Source organism: Athene noctua, chromosome 3 (genome assembly GCF_965140245.1).
Source record: "Athene noctua chromosome 3, bAthNoc1.hap1.1, whole genome shotgun sequence".
Lineage (NCBI taxonomy): Eukaryota > Metazoa > Chordata > Aves > Strigiformes > Strigidae > Athene > Athene noctua.
This window is the reverse complement of record NC_134039.1, coordinates 57,318,853-57,336,082: the sequence shown is the minus strand read 5'-3', so window position 1 is coordinate 57,336,082 and position 17,230 is coordinate 57,318,853. Positions and strand designations below refer to the sequence as shown.

At 33.6% G+C, this 17,230-nt stretch overlaps 2 protein-coding genes across 3 annotated transcripts in view; one reads left to right on the top strand and one right to left on the bottom strand.

The window, feature by feature from the left end:
- The window catches only part of IMMP2L (inner mitochondrial membrane peptidase subunit 2), a 497,636-nt gene that overhangs the window by 215,323 nt on the left and 265,083 nt on the right, over nucleotides 1-17,230 (top strand). The window lies entirely within an intron of this gene.
- LRRN3 (leucine rich repeat neuronal 3) overlaps nucleotides 1-17,230 on the bottom strand; it is a 36,483-nt gene that overhangs the window by 3,801 nt on the left and 15,452 nt on the right. The gene's annotated exons all lie outside the window — the stretch shown is intronic.

The following is a 17,230-nucleotide window of genomic DNA, read 5'->3' as shown; positions in this document are numbered from 1 at the left end:
AATACTAATATCAGAAAAGTGTCTTTAGAGTGATAAGAAGGAAAAAAAATCTACACTAGCAATTGTTTCTTTGGTGTGTAGTTCTCAAGAATCTGGAATTTGCTATGAAGTTGCAGATTTTTTCATGTTCCAAATTATAGTAAAGACTGAAACCTTAGCATCTTGAAGCATCAAACGTATCCTCCCCAGATTTTGGTATGTGCTTGGGTTTTGTGGAGAAAAAAAAAATCCTACTTTGAGTCTACATTGTGTTCCAAGCCATATAATTCAAAAGCTTCTGTCTTTTCATACATGAAGTAGTACACATTAACTGCTTCATTTACTTCAGAATATAGACTTCACACTAACTTTAACTGATCTTTGTCTCAGAAGACTGTCATATGATACACATTTATGCCCTTTCTCCCCTTGCCTCTAGTGTTAAAATTCACAGTGACATTATTTACAAACTGTAAGATGAGATCAATGCTACACTGACATTGATAAATAACTTTTGAGGAGTTGCTAGTATAGATAGAATTGCGAAGTCAAGTGTCAAAATTTGGATTTTATGTTTTCTGTCCAGGTCTAGGAGGATTTGGCATATTGACCACATAGGCATTCCATATCAGCTGTGAGGAAAGGTGTTGGACCATGTTGAGTGACATGAGCATTGGGTCAGTTTGGAGTACATTTGGCATGTCTTTGAGGCTGCTGTTTGTGTTACATACATTTAAGGACATCTAATATTTTATTTTTTAACAGTAAGTATATTAATAAAGTGAACAGACAATGTGTGAGATAAACATACAGAAAACATTCTGCTGTTTTGAGGATTAATAATACGCTTTCATGCAAATGGACCAGTTTATTCTGAAATGCAAAGATATACTGAATGAAATAGAAATGTAATCTGTTCCTTTGTTCTGGGAGATGAGGTGAACTTGAGACTTGCAGAAAAATAAAGGCTTACATTGGATGGTTAATGTCTATAACTTGCTCTTAATTTTGTCACCAGGAGACAAGGTGATGCACCTACACGGAGTACTGTCCCATTTACTAAAGAACTCAGTAGAAATCCTTCTATGCTAAATTCACAGTTGCAATTTACTACGTAGGGAGAAAAGAATATGGCCATGAGGGGGTGGATTTTTTTGGGTCATGTTCTTGATTCAGTTTCTAAAGTACATGTCCCATTAACTTCTGGAATTTTATTTGGATTTTATACTAAAAATATATCTGTAAGCATGACAAATAGAGAATGTATGGTTCTAATAATTGAAAGGTCATTGGAAATCTTACCTGAATAGTAAATTAATTTAGATTCAACAGACTTCTACTGCAGATATCTGATCTCAGCATTTTGATTCCGCTGTGATGCTCAGGGACTTCTGCTCAGTAGAGGCACTGGGAAAGGATTCTGGGGAAGCATAACTATATAGCTGACCTGGTTTTCTGCTCCTCCCTGGACATTTGCTATTGGCCACCATGAAAGATAGGATGTGGACCAAGGTGAACTTTTCATTTGTGTCCCGGATACCTGAGAGGCTGTACCAGTTAAGCACATAAACTACTACATTTCTGTGTACATAGAGCTAACATACCCCTGGATTTGAGTTTATACTGCTCCTGAGTTTATACTTAAGCCTCTATGGGATTCTCAAGTCAAAACCAAGGGCACCAGTGGACATTTTCATGTCATATATATTAGAGTGGGCTTTCTGCAAAAGGCAGCAAAAAAGGTGAGAGATACAGGTTGAAATTCTTCTGGAATTAAATAATCACATTTAAACTGATATCTTTTCTCTTTCTGGTGAATGCTCCAGCTAATAAACCACCTGCTCAAGTTCATATGGTTTTCTAGCATAAATCTTCCTTATTTTTCCAGTTAAAGTGCTTCTGCCTTGTGTAAAATATCGTTCCAAAAGACATTGTTTCAGTTCAGAAAGATTTTTCATTTAAATAGTGGCATATCTATGTATTATTGTTTTACATGAAAATTATTTAGCATTAACTGTCATTCAAAGAATGTTTCTGGAGTAGTATGGACATCCATGGTGGTTTCTGAGATCATAGAATCATCCCATCATAAATCAGAGTATCTCAAGGAACCCATAAGAAACATTGAGTCCAACTCCCTGCTCCTTTCAGGACTACCTAAAACTAAGTCATGTGACTGTAGTGCACATCATATGACATAGTACACAAAAAAGTGAAGTAGTGAAATGCACAGGAAAAATGGTATAGAATCATTTGAGTGGCAAAACATTTTTGGTGGTCTTTTCGTTTATAATAGTATTATTGTGTCACTGATATACATTGTTGACAAAAAAGGTAAGAAAACATGGATTGCTGATCTTAAGTTTTCTGGTCCCACTTGAAGATGTCAAAACCCAGAATCAAGTTGTGCAGTATGACTTTGCCTATGCCAACTGGTTGTATTGATTATGTGTGTGAGTCTGTGTCTGTGTAATTCATTTTGAACGTTGAGATGTGTACAAACAATTCTGAGCTGAGAAGTGAACTGCAGTTTACTGTAATAAAATAAACCTCATGGAAATTTATATCTTGCACTCAACAGTATAACCTGTAATTGAAGTTCAGTTTCCTCAAAGAATGTAGCATCACAGAGATAAATATTTTTATGGGAAAATGAGCATTTAACTTTGTGATAATTTGAACTTTGGGAATGCATTGATTTCCTTTCTTCATTAACATACTGATAATAGTAAATATGTACTGATAACACTAAATAAATTTAAATACTCTTACTAGAAGTGATTTTCAGAATTTTTATTTATGAGTTCCAGTGCTTTAAAGTGTAGTGCTTTGTAACATCTGTTTTTTTTATATGAAGTTTTGCATTTCAAATGTCCAGTTTTAAAGGTCCTAATAAGAAAGACAAAGAGAACCTGAAGGTTATTTTTCCTTTTGCTTTTAGTAGTATTTAATGTGTCGAGATTTATGTACACAGAGAATTCTGTACAAAAGTAGATATTTTCTTTAAAAAGTTATTCAAAAAATGTAATTATGTCAGCATTATCTGTTGTGCAAAAATACTATTTTTAGTATAGCTCATTTGTAGTGGATTTTGGTGACCTCTCAAGTGATTCTTAAAACTTGTACCTACTGTGGTGCACAACAGAAAAGCTTGTAGAGATGAGGCTCAGCAGCTAATTATCACCAGTAAGATGAGCTGTGGGATAAGCGTTTTCACACAAGGAGCAGCAGGAGCTATGCATCGTAGTTTCGGAGTCTTTGATGTAATTCTTTACCCAGTTGCATTTATAAATCTTTGTGTGCACTCTGACTGTACATGTATTTCCTCATCCAGATAAAATGGTATGGTCTGCTTCCCAATGTCTGCAATGACAGTGTCTAAATAGAGTTCACATCTAAAAAGTATTTCTTATTAGTAATGATAGTAACTATTTTTATTATTGTTTTTCTGTACTAGAACTTATGTCCTAAAACTGAATCTTTGTGGACAGATTATTTAATTTCTTATGGAAGTCAATCCCTGATGCAATGTATATTTACTGTCTTACTAAATATGGTGTGCCTCTTGCTTTTAGGGTATTATCTCTTGGTTTTAGAAAAATGCACCCTGATGTGTGTGACTTTTTGCAGCCTAATTATCTCTTGTGTAGACAATGACTGGTATATCTTAATTAGGTTTGTTTCATTTACTGCTACTGACAGCTGGAGCCTTGGTTTACAAGAGGGTATCACCATTATTTGAGCTGGAAAAGACATTCAGTGAATGAATAAACTGAGCAACGTTTCTCATCACTGGAGCAACAGACAGCTAAGAACCAAGTCAGAGTGGGCAGAAAGGAAAAGAAACACGTCAGGTTTTGGCAATCTTTCTTTTCCACTTCAGCAGTTAGAGAGACAGTGATAAAAACGAAAAATGCAGCAGCTACACTGCAATGTGCCCTGCTGGCAATAAGGCGAACAGTTCACTTCACAAGGACCAATTTAGTGGTGGCAAGCATTTTGAAAACACAGCTGTTCATACAAAGCTACCTTTCAAACACATCAACTGAAAGAGCCACTTCTCAATTCTTGTCATTATAACCACTTTAAGTAGTTCTATGGACAGAAATCTGGAAATGTCACTAACCAAAAATTGGGCATGAGACATTTCATACCTCACTTGATTGTAGTAACAGCACTAAGCATTTTTTGGGGTTGTTTTAAAGTATTATGGAAATATACAGACTTAAGGTTGAACATTTAGTATCTTTCTGATAGTTTTATAAGGCAATTTTTCCTTGTTTGTTCTATGATCAAAAAAAAAATTTGTTTCCGGAATTTTTTATCACGGCATGATTGATAACAAGATGTAATAACTTACTTATTTGACATATTTCAATAATTAATTTATTTTCCCTCTATAAAAATGTAAGTGGGATGTTTTTCTTGGAATATATCCTGAAAGTTTATGACTGAGGCAGGAGTACAAGTTTAGGTTAAAGCCCAAAAAGATAATACAATAGATTTTCATAACAGAATCAGTCTTGAAATAAAATATTTCTAGAAGTAAGCTTTACTAGCTGGCCTGATACAGTTGCTCGAAATTATATGGGCTTTGTAAAAACTGTAAAGAATTTCTTCTAGCATATGTAGTCTTGCTTTCATTCCACTCTCTGGAGCAAATAATTTAATGAAGAATCCTGTTTCTCTTTACAAAGGCAAATTAACAGTTCACTGTAATATGCTCTTAATGTTTTATATTCTTACATATCACTAACATGTAGTCTCCCATTAAAACATGAATGAGGATTTCTGGAAATTAGTGTGTTTCTGACAATCTCAGTTCTGAGGTGTTAACTTGGGCAGCTGACAGTATCATCTGACAGCTGGATTTTTAGAGTCTGAGGTTGAAAAACTCAAAAGTGGGTATCTGAAATATCCGGACATGTTGAAAAACTTGACTAGGTCTTCCTGTTGGGACATTGACTAGTTTTGGAAATCTACTTTAATTTTTTTCTAATGACTGATTTTTTTGAAGATGTAAAGGAAATGGCAAAAGGTACTTGTATTTAACCCTGGAAGCAATCTGCAGTGTCTGAATAATTATTTCAGCATATATGTTTATATTTATTTTGTGAACTTGTTACTCCTCCTTTTCATTTTTTTCCTTACTTGGAATAAATTTGCCTGAGGGAAAGCCACAAGCTTAAAAAGTTTACTTATGACTGTAAAACAGGACAAATTCTCACACCTTAAGCCATTACAAGATAAGAATGACAAAGTTTTATGCATCATTAGTTCTTTATATACATGGACATCATGTGCTTTGAGGTTACTTTAATCTACAAATAAAGATAGATTCAGAAAAATATTATGATCAGCTAGATTTACATGAGATTTACCCTTTCTCTTTCACTAATTGAGTCTGCTCTATTATCCTTGTGCTCTTCTTTACTGTATCTTAATGCAATTTAACAGATATCAAAGGAATTATCACCATGTACAATTCATTAAGAACTTACTGTAGTTCTATTTCTTGTATCGATCAAAAATTACATTATTTTAGAAAACATTGCAGTATAATAAATCATAAAGCTTTGAAAATACAGTATTTAAAATAGATGTGATGAAAACAAAAAATAAAATGGAAGCCAAAGGAATATTTAAATATGATATGTGATAATTTATTACATATGATATTTTAGAATAACTTTTCAATGTATTTAAATTGGTAAGGCCTTCTTTTAAAAATGGAAGGATGGAAAAGAAATAGCACTTGTTTCCTATGTTAAACTGGATTACCATGTAATGGTAAATTAAATGAAGATATATATAAAAAAAAGATATAGCACTTGTTAACTTATGTTAAACTTGATTACCATGACTGAGCATGGAATGGCAGATAACTGTGGGACCTCCTGCATGTGAAGTGAGGTGTTTGTCAATCATGATCACAGTACTTAATAGAAATAGTATATAATTTTATTACTATTATTAATTTAGTGGCTGCAGCAGTATTGTGCATTGGAGTCATAGTAGTGGATAAGGACCGTGCCGTCTGGTGTGCTAACACTGCAAAACAAAACTGTTAGCTTTACTCCATGGAGCTTAAAATTTAAATACAAGAAGAGGACAACTGATGATTCAGACAGGGAAAGAAATAAAAGAAGTCACTATGACAGTCTCCGAATATCCATCCTCGGGTTTATTCTTTTCCTCTAACCGTAGTCTAGTAGTTTACTGTCGTGATCCTGGATTACTTTTCCAGGCTTTGATTTTGTATTTTCTGTCTGTAAATCTCTCTCACTCATTTGCTTTTAACTTTTAATCTCACACTCCCTAGCCATTGAACACATCTGACTTTTTCAGAAATGTCATAGCAAAAGAAGATGAAAAGCTTGTTTGATGATACTTGGGAAAGGAGTTAATAATTTCAGTAATTACAGTTACTTTATGTTGTTACTTCTCCTAATATGAAGTGTTCAAAGTAATTGTTAGCTATTTTTTTTGAGTGAGCAGAGATGTTAGAAAATTATGTTTACATGACAAGAGGACAAATTTCAATGGAAGTCACACATTTCTTTACCATTTGTGTTCTGTCATTTATGTTCTAATTTCTAATATGACATTCCAAATCATCTTGCAATATTTAATGTGTGGCAGTTAGACTACATCTAATAATTTTATATACTTGGATTAATTGTAAAAGAAACTTCGAAAAGAATCTGAATGGATTTCTTATTTTATCTCTTCTTCTTCTTAAATCAGATATTGAATGTATAATTCTGATGTTTTTATCTAAAAATTTAACTCATTGCTAGTATGATTGTTTGGATTTTTTCCTAAATATTGACTGCACATATGTATTTTCTAGTTGTTAGAGAAAATAACAAGGATTATATGTTAAAAATAACTTTTCAAAGCATTTAAATCTTTGGTATTCTTGTTACAGTTCTTAGCCTTAGAAAGGTTTCACTGTGTAAGTGACATACATCATTGTCATTATCAAGCAATTATGTCAAAAAAATTATTGCTGTAACTTTGGAAAATAATGCGTTAGTTTTAGATTTATTCGTACATGTTCAACTTCTTTTTGACAGTTGTCATGTTAGTAGTGGAGACGTACATATTGGCACTTACCTAGGCACATAGTTGGCAAGAGAGCAGTCACGTTCTGGATGTGGGTGCATGTACCCGGTTACCAGATGCTTCAAGCAGATGGCCAGAACTAAAGATGAGTGAGACCAGTTCTGGCTTGATTTTCTAGAAAGCTACCATACCGATTCTGGGGTAGTTTGACTAGTAAAAAAGCCTAGCCAAAATCTATCAGAGCTATTGGCAAAAACTGCATTTTGTGATTCTTTTTTTTTCTTTGTGACTCTTAAACTGTAAATATTAAACATGCCTAAAACATAGAAATAGGTGTCTTTGGGTAGTTGTAATAAAGACAGAGAAAGATAGTGGCTGTACTTAGAACATCATGTTTTCCTTGGGAATGTATTCATTTATCTTTTTTTGATTTATCATGGGAATGATAAACTGTAATAAAATTAGCATAATAATAAACATGATAATTTTACGAGTTACTCTTTATTTTCTATATTTTTTTAATAAGAAAGATTTAGCCTTGAAAGACCTATACTAATTTAAACTGTCAGCCTTTAATGGCAGACTCCTAATGTTTAGTGAATTCACCTGTTTAATTTTTGGTATGTTTATGACTTGTTTTGTGAAATGGTCACATCAAGGTAAATGCCCTTGTAATAGTTAAAAATAATTTATCATTTTTGGTGTGCACTGCATTGATTATCGACTATAATAATCTAAATATACAAAAGGGCTTACTGAACGCAGTTATATCAGGAACATCCTGCTACAATCCCAGCCAATACTCGATATATGCTTATAACATATTACATGGAATGTAGTTTGAGATCCATGCAGGGAAAAAAATTATTGCTTGTTATTATGCTAACCAGAAATTCCTTACTAAAAAAAAATAAATTAAAATTTAAGGTGCCAGTAGTAGATGAGATAGTATTTTCTATGTCATGAATTTTCCTACCAAATTAGGCTGAATTGTTTTAACTTTATAATTGTGAATATATTGGTGATTACTTTCATTCTGAGCCACCTGGGGAACCAGGTTCACAATATATTGTTCAACAAAAATGGATAATTTTTTAATCTTGCTTGAGGCAGTGTAGAGAAGTGGATTGATGAAAACACAATTTCAGGATGCAAAAACTGACAAAGCGTAAAACAGAACATTATTGTAAAGATTAGGAAATAAAAGTTCTGTTTTCTGCTGTGTTTTATGTCAGTTGGAGTGATTTATGCATACTCATAAATTACCAGCTCATAGAGAGACTGTCATTTATGATTGCAGAAAGTATTTTGGTTTGTATTTAGTTTTAATTACAGTTTTTGCTCAGCTGAGCATCTCATTAATAACATTAAATGTTAAGATTTTTATATGATTTGCAAAACTAATGTTATTTTTAGACCTGAAATTATTGCTTTTTGTGCTTTTATGACCCATTCGGCAGCTCTAATCCACACTATAGGATTATCATGGTTCATTTCTTATTTCTCAAGAAATGAATACATTAAAATGCTGATCGTACTTTCTTTTTATGATTTGCTTTTTAAAGTAAGACCAGAAGAAAGAGGATAAATACAAGATAAATAAATATCAACACTTATAGTCTAGTAGAGCATCCCTTTTAACCTGTGTGGCACTACAGCTAAATAATCATATAGTAACTGAATCCTCTTTCAAGTGTTTTTCTTTTTCTTTCAAAATTGTACCTTCCCAGTATAGATTCATAGCCACCTTCCCCACTCAATTTCTTCCCAATATACAATCCTTCTAGTGTTTCCTGTTATTTTAAAATAATTTTTTGTATATTGTTTCAAGTGAAAAATTCACTCAGTCCCTTAATGTTAGATGATTTGGCTCATTAGCCAAATGTCACTGAATGGGATTATTTTGATTATGAAACTATTTAGATAGAGCCATATCTTGATTTTGTATTTCTTTCTTAGCTCTCCAGCATCTATCATCCTTTCACATCGCCTTTCTGCATATTGGATGCCAAATCTGACAGCAGTGTTTTAAAATCAATCTTCTGATCTCCCAGAAAATTTTGACCAATATTTACTGTTCAAGTATTCAAGTCAATCAGCCAGATTGTGACCACTCTACTCAAAGCTTGCACTAGATTTTCCTTGACAAGAATAATTTCTCCTGAATTTTGTTGTGAATTCTACTCATGATTCAAAGACTATTGATAGACATATCTGCTGTAGGTGCATATGTAAGGACATGTAGGAACACTACGTCACATATTATGATAAGAATGTTAGAGATGTAACTGTGAAATGAAATGCATCTTGCTATGGGAAAATTACTTTTCAAACTGAACAAAAGTTAAGTTTGAATTAAGATACTGAAAAGATCCTATTAGTGGTGATTAGGGAATGATTGAACAGTTTTGTTCATCACTGCTGTTGAAGTGGGATAGATGAACCATTTCAAATTGTCCTTCTAGTTTGTCCTTCCAAACATGGATTAGGCATCATTTTGTAATAACGATAATGTTAAGTCAAAGCAGTCTGCTTTTTTATTGTAAGACATTTATTTTTAAGTCTGACTTCAGCCTTTCTGCTTTCAGACAATGGCATGGTTCTCTTCCAGCAGAAAAACACCTTGAATTAAGTACAGAAAGATAGATATATCAATAGTGTGACATTTCAATAGTGTGAAATGACAAATTACACTTTCAGGATCTAGTAGTAATTTCTGCTTCAAAGCTGGAAGACATCAGGGGGAATATCAGAAGAAAGGAGAAAGACATGGTATGCTTGCTTACTCATAGGAGGACCGCTGGCACTAGAATCCGTGTGAAACAGCACATATGAACCCATCATATGCCAAAACCCATTAGTTTCATTTATCAGCTACAGGTAAGGACTCTTATAAAATGCTGTATATGGTTCTGGTCATTCAAGATGAATAAAATAAACTGAAATTAGGGCAGAATCAGTATGAGTTAGTATTAGTATTTTCTGAAAGGAAACCAGGAAAAAGAATGTTTCCTCCTCTGTACAACAATTTTAGATTTGTTTACAACAGAGGAGAAATAGTTGTTAGTTATTTGTACAAATATTAAGTACAGTGATATATCATTTACAGGTAAATGAGGAGTAGTTATATGTATTGAAAAGCTTGAAGTTGCTTCTCTCCATGTATATACATGATCATTGTAAGAAAATATGTCAACTAAGAAGGGCCGTATGAAGATTTAATTGCAAAAATAGTATTCAAATTTAATTACAAAAATATTCAAATTCTTTAAAATATTCTCAGAAATTGTCCCTTCATATTGCTGGTGGTCTTCATTGAATTAGTAAACTGTTCTCTGTAGTTAACTAGGAGCATGTATGGAAACTAACCAGAACTAAAGGAAAATACCTACTAGCATGCATGGAAAATAACTAGCAGTATGTATGGAAAAAACATAACAGGCAAACATAATGGAAGAACACTGTGTCCTATGTGAACTCTTGTGAAGCATTTGAAGAAAACAGGATTTCTAGGTGCATACCATAAGTTCTAGTGTACATCCCATAATGGAATAGAAGAAAGTAGAAAGGGTAGAATGATTTCTTTTTTTTGGTTTGGGTGGGTTTTTTTTTGGTTTTTTTTTTTGAGGGATATGGTTATTTCAGTGACCTCCTCAGAAATTGCTCTTGGGGTTTTAGATCTTTCCACTGTTCTCTACAAGAAACAAAAGCAGTTGGGATACCAAAGTTGCTTTAGTTTCTTTGAAGTTATCCATGTAATTTTCAATATTTAAAGCTATACATATTGCTGTAGTTCAGAGAAGAAAAGTACACATATATCATGGAAGAGTTTAAAGCAGAGGACATGTATCAACTCTCTGACATTTGGAAGGGTTGATGTACTTCTTAACTGGTCCTTTGTCAGCCAGTATGTTAAAACCAGGCAGACAGCATCATAAGAGCATCTGATTCACCATCTCAAAAAAGAGACTTGGGTGACAAGATATTTCTCTAAAAATGTAAGCAGGTCTACTTGCAGTAATGTGTAATAGGTAGTCCAGATACTTTTGAAGGTAAATAGTCAGTTCACTTGATAGAGTTAGCTGATCCAATACACAAACCAATACCAATAAAAGTGCATTGAGGATTAATTTGGTTAACTACAATTTAAACAGATAAATGAGGGTAATTGAGCTTTGGTGTGTGGCTTTTTCTGCCAGGTCTTGTAAATGTTAACTGAATATATAGTTTAAGTTCTCTTATAGTATAATTATTCTCTGTTCAGGCAATAGTTGTCACCTTGTTCAATATTAGAATGATGAAAATTATAAACCACCTGTCTGTCTCCTTGCAAATGACTCTGTGTCCTCTGTTAATGAGCATGGAAATGTCATCTTAAATTGCTTTAACATTCTTAATACAAAGAAAACAAAGCATGGAAAGCATCTGAAGTTCAAAATCAGTTTGTTAAGTTTGTGTTAGCATGCTTTAAACTGTCCTTATCATGGTTTCATGTTGTATGTGGAAAATGCAAATTTTGAAAGTAAATCCAGATATAATTTTTATCATTTGGAACAAGAAGTGCAGAACAGTGTGAGCATTGTAACTCCTACATTTTCAAACCCTGACCGATCAGGTTCCATTTTCACTACTGATTGTGGAGAATGATCATGATGTATTCCTGAAATTCCAATTCTGAATCTCCAGTGCCATCTGCTAACTTTCAGTTGGTTGAAGGTTGAGATTACTCTGGCATTAAATGAATAGGCAAAGCAACACATCTGAATGGCTGAGAACTTAAAAAGTCCTGAAAACATTTCCCTGAAGGTGATAGAATGCTCTTCTCTGTCTCCTGTCATTCATGAGAGGTAGTGTGAGCCACATACAGGGAAGATGAAGTAGCATTTGAAAGCTATAGAAGTAATGAGTAGAAACTTATAGTATTTATGAGGTGAAATAGCTTTGTTTGGCAGTCCTTCAGGAGCAGGCTTTTAGGACTGATCAAGACTTACATTACAAGCAGTAAGAAAAATACCCTAAATGCCTTAAAAATGTTTGGCTTGAAAATTAGGTTTTAGTTTCACTATATTTCCCATATTTCTATTAAACATTAGAATTGAATCATAATTGATAAGTACAAATAAACTTACTGTTCAGTTATCTTTTCTACAAATAATTATTCTTCAAGGGTCAACGTTTAAAACAACTGTAGTTAGTTAATAAAGGGCTATCTTGGAACAAAATACTGAAGAATTATTGAGATGACTTCACTTTACAGTCAGGATGTCTAAATTGCTTTTAATGTCCTTGTGGTTTATAGAATCATACGGACACAGAAACCTGATATTCACTAGTCTAAATTTTAATGAAAGATGGAGAATATACTGCAGGTGGAGACATAGATATTTAGGTACAGAAACCCAGCATTACCTTGACAGAAATAAAAATAGGAGACTGCAGTTACATATTGATGAAGATAAAGGAAAGCTTGGTATTACTTTGAAAATTGTCATGTAGTGACCTGTGCCCTTCCAAAAAGGTTTTACAACAGGTTGATCAGGTTGTGTTATTAGTGGCTTGGCACATTACAAAACCCTTTTTTGTCAAAGGGAATTCCTGCTTTGAAATGGATTGTTGTTTTGTTGGGAGTTAGCAGATCTTCTGAATACATCCACAGGAGGATAGTGCATCCTTTTCCTTATCATGACTATCCAGGATGATAACCTAATAAATAAGATGGCATCAAGGGTGTTTTGGGTATAGGCAATACTTACTTAATGTTTACAGATCAAAATGTTAACTATTAACTATGCTCACCTCATAAGCACTCATAGTTGTTTTTTCTTAGGCTGAATAATCTCATTTTAATACTGCGTACATGCCAAACTGATAACCTAGGAAATGTTAAGGTGAAGAAGTCTTGATAGTTCCTTTTTCTGGTCTTCCAAGCTATTTCCAGAGTTTTAATTCTTTCAGGGATTTCTATAGGACTTCCCCTTTTTGACTGTGTCAGACAAGTTAGAATTCCATTCTGTTAAAGCAGAAAGGCTCCTATTGATAATTCCAAATATTTCTTTCCCATATACAGATTCAATTTCTAGAACTGTTTAGGAGAGACAATCAACATCTCTCTCCTCTGAACTTGTTACAGAATGTTAAAGAACCTTACAACCCACTATTTTTGGTGAATGGGAAGGTTTATTTTGATTTATTTTGCATCACTGTATAGATAACATAGTAGATTATACACAGATGTGATCCTTGAAATCTCATGGAAAGATAAATCTGCATATTCTAGTGAAAAAAACCCCAACTTTCTGCTTCATTTGCTTAATTGTGAAATAGCATATTTTTCAAGCTGTTATTAAGGTTTGAAATGATTCGACTTCATTAGTTTGGTAATAGTTTAGGCAGATTGTTTTTGAACAGGCTCATTCCTATCTTACTGCTACTGAGTCTATCATACTTTTGTTACAGAAGTCACTCTTGAAGAATTTGGTTAAAGCATTGTCTTTAATTGCTTTCTCTTTTAAAAATAACAATATCTAAGAAACATGAAACAGAATTTGTTTCACTGAAAAAAATCCTTAATTCCAGAGGCTACACATAATAGTTTGATATTTTAATGTTTAGAAGTGTTAGGCTTACATTCTGCATGTTATAGGAAGAATGTTGCAGGATTAGATGGATTTTACAAATAGGTACCGGACAAATGCAGGTAATTATTTGGCCCTATCAAACAACATATTTTAAAAGCAACAGTTGTTGTAGTACAGTCTTTATTAAATATCTCTTTTACGTTCGAAAGGATTATCATCAGATTTCAGTGACTTCTGTCTGATGTGAGAATATTAATATGGACACTGACACTTGCTGCAATACTACAGATATTTCTTCATAAAACAGACATTGTCTGTAGAGTTAAAAATAAAGTTGCAGAGATTAGCCATAGAAAAGGAGGATACAGATAGTTTTCTGCAGTTTGGACATGTGTTAGAATCCAGCTGAGGTTAACTTATGACTGGAAAGTATTTAGAAAACTTATTGATTGGTAATCAACTTCAGGGAGCTCCATCCATATCACCCAGCCTTGCACATCCCAGTTTGGGGGATGCTGATATATACTGTTCATAGGCTTCCTGCCAGTCAGCTGCAGAGTTTAAAAGAAAAGTATTTGGAAAGAAAATTTATCAAACTCTTCAGCATGACTATGATTTTTCTTTTTTTTTTTTCTTTCTTTTTTTTTAAATTGATCATCTCTGTTGCAGCTTAGTTTTGTAAAATAGCTGTGGAATTATAAGGAATTTGTTAACTTCCTCCTTGATAGCTACAATTCTGAGCATAGTTTAAAGTGATAGCATTATAATAAATTAAAATGTTGATTTATTCTGAAAGCTATAGGTACAAAGAATTACAACAGTTTTTGTCTGCTAGAGGCAGATGAGAGAGTAAGATGAGGGGATAGAGAAAGGAATTTTTTCTTTTTTTTCCCTATTTTGTCATTCTCTTGCTCCATCTTTGGAAGTTAACTTAATTGGTGTTGGGATTCAAGAGGACTTTCTGCGAGAGAATGGACATGTGAGCAATCCTGCGTGAGAACAAGACTGATAAGAGCCTCAGCCGAGCAAGAATGCGATAAGGATGTGACCCTGAATGAGGGGGGAGAAACGAGGGGAAAATGAGGGAGAAATGAGGGGAGACAAACAACCCCTGGAAGGGGTTGGGACGGAAGAGGAAGTCACACCAGGCAGGAAGCCTGGCAAGGCTGATGTGGCACTTTTTATCCAACCATAAGAAGGTTTAAAGCGCGGGCTAAGTTAACTGTCCAATCTTGAGGACTTGTACTGCATGTTACTCACGTGTGCGGGAGAACATTATAAAAGGGCTTCCTTAGTTGTAATAAACGGGCATTGCTTGATCACATTGGTCGTGTGCGTGCTCAGCTCTCCCGCAAATTGGAAGTAAAACTGAATTGATGTTAACTTAATTATACTTCTCTACTCAGTGAATTCCATCACTTTTCAGGAAAAAAAAAAAAAAAAAGTCATTGCTTTGTCCTTTGAGGGCTTTTTTTTTTTTTTTTTTTTTTTCCCCCCTCAGGCTAAGGCTATCTGTCTAGTGGCTGTTTGGGGACCTATGTGGTAAGAATTAGACTTCTCAGTCCTTTCTAGGCCCAAAAGAGACAAGTGAAATCAGCAACTACCATTCCATCAGCCTGCTAAAAGAGCTCATAATCTGAAAGATCTCAAATACTAGCCTAAGATCCATGTCTCTCTGGGTTACCAGTGTTTGCTACTTTCTGCAGAGTGCTGTCATATGTGTTAGATTTCACGTACCAGTTCCAGATTGCAGAATTTAACTACATGTTCTTTTTAAGATTTTTTTTTTTCCATTTAAGCAATTTGAATAAATACAATAATTCATATTTGTTGTTTGATATTCTGAGTTTACTCTGTGTAATACTTTCTCTTGGAGCTACTTTCTAAGTGAATTACTCACTTTTCATAGACTATTACTTATGAACTTTGTTGAATCCAAACCAGAATTTGCTTTGCAGCTGAACAGTTTAAAGTAATAGACCCAACATTAATTTTGCACAGCTTCTTGTGTGAACACAGATTTATTCATACAAACAAATTTGAAAAGCAAAAAAAAGGATGCAAATATTGTCCTGAAATATCACTTGGAATGTCTCGGTAACCTTGGCAAATATTTTTGCATTTTTTCTCAGGTTTATCTTCTTGTGTTTTAAGTTCTGAAAATACTAGAAATACTTATAGAAATACTTGTAAACTATTTCCTGGTTTCTTATATGCAAGGAACTTGAACAGAATGCTCCAGTGCACAGTGTTTTTTTTCAGCTGAGAGATGCTTTTTATGCCACTTAGAAAAGTCTGTTAATTCCTAAGGGGTCAAGCATGTCTGGTTAGGCATAGATTATAGAATAGTGTGGTGATGAGCTTCATTTTCTAAGATAACCACATGGACCTGGAGTGCCTCTGGAGCTTAGACTTGTACAGAGTCACAAAAAACTTATCTTTCTAAGATAACCACATTGACTTAGAATGCCTCTGGCTGTGGAATTGGTGTATTTGAGGACAGGAACTTGAATATGGGGTTCTCAAATCTCATTTATGATATAAAAAGAAAAAGTCATCACAAGCCACTCTTCTCCATATAAGAAATAAGATTTCTGGCTGCTCTTCGACTGCCTATTGACAGAGTTGTAGTCACAATCAGGCTAGGTTTGCATCAGTTTGCTTCTATTGTTAAAAATAAATATGAATTTTCATTAAACCAAAACATACCATATTACACTACAGTTTTAAGACACCAGATCGTGAAGTTCTATTGATAAGAAAAGTATTGCATAGATAAATCATCTGGAAGGTTCATTATACATACCAAATTATTGCTCACTCACTTTGAAACAGCATGTCTATGGCCTTGACATTTAATCAGAGCAAGAATGGCATTTATTGAATCTCATATTCAGTAAGTCACCAATTCATATTAGTTTTCTTAAGGCCAGTAAAATGCAAAATGCTTGTTATATTTATATAGATTTTTCTTTTATTACTTTACATGCTTCTGCTTTCCCTTGAAGACCTGTGTTTGGAGACTTTAACCAGAGTAGCTTTTAAAGAAATTTCTTTCTATCTCATAATATTTAATATATTTATTTTATCTGTTTATCTATCTATACCAATATAAGACAAACCACAAGCAGGATTTTGTTTAAAGAGAACGATTCCTAGACATATATATTTATGCCACTAAAACCTGTTATTTGTTTCTATTGAAAGTGTACTTAGAGCAGGTATTAAGTTTATGTAAGAACTAAAGCAGCATATAGAGAGCTAGCACTGATTTGAGTGCTTACATGTACAACATGCAACCTTTGTGCTCTCAAGTGGATTTGCATATCTGTACCGAGTGTGTCTAAATGTAATAAAATTGTTATAAATTCTCATTAATTGATGAAGGATTTGATGCAGTCAGATAACTACTCTGAATATTCCTTGGTAGAAATTAAAGATTATCTAGTATTTTCACTTCCGTTTTACTTATTTAATAGAGATGTAGATTATGGTTTATCGGTATTTACATCCTTGGTAATTGTTTTGCATCTCACTATAAAGACCTAGGCTGAATACATGCATAACATATTAGAAATGCCATTAAGCAAATGATTCTGAATGAA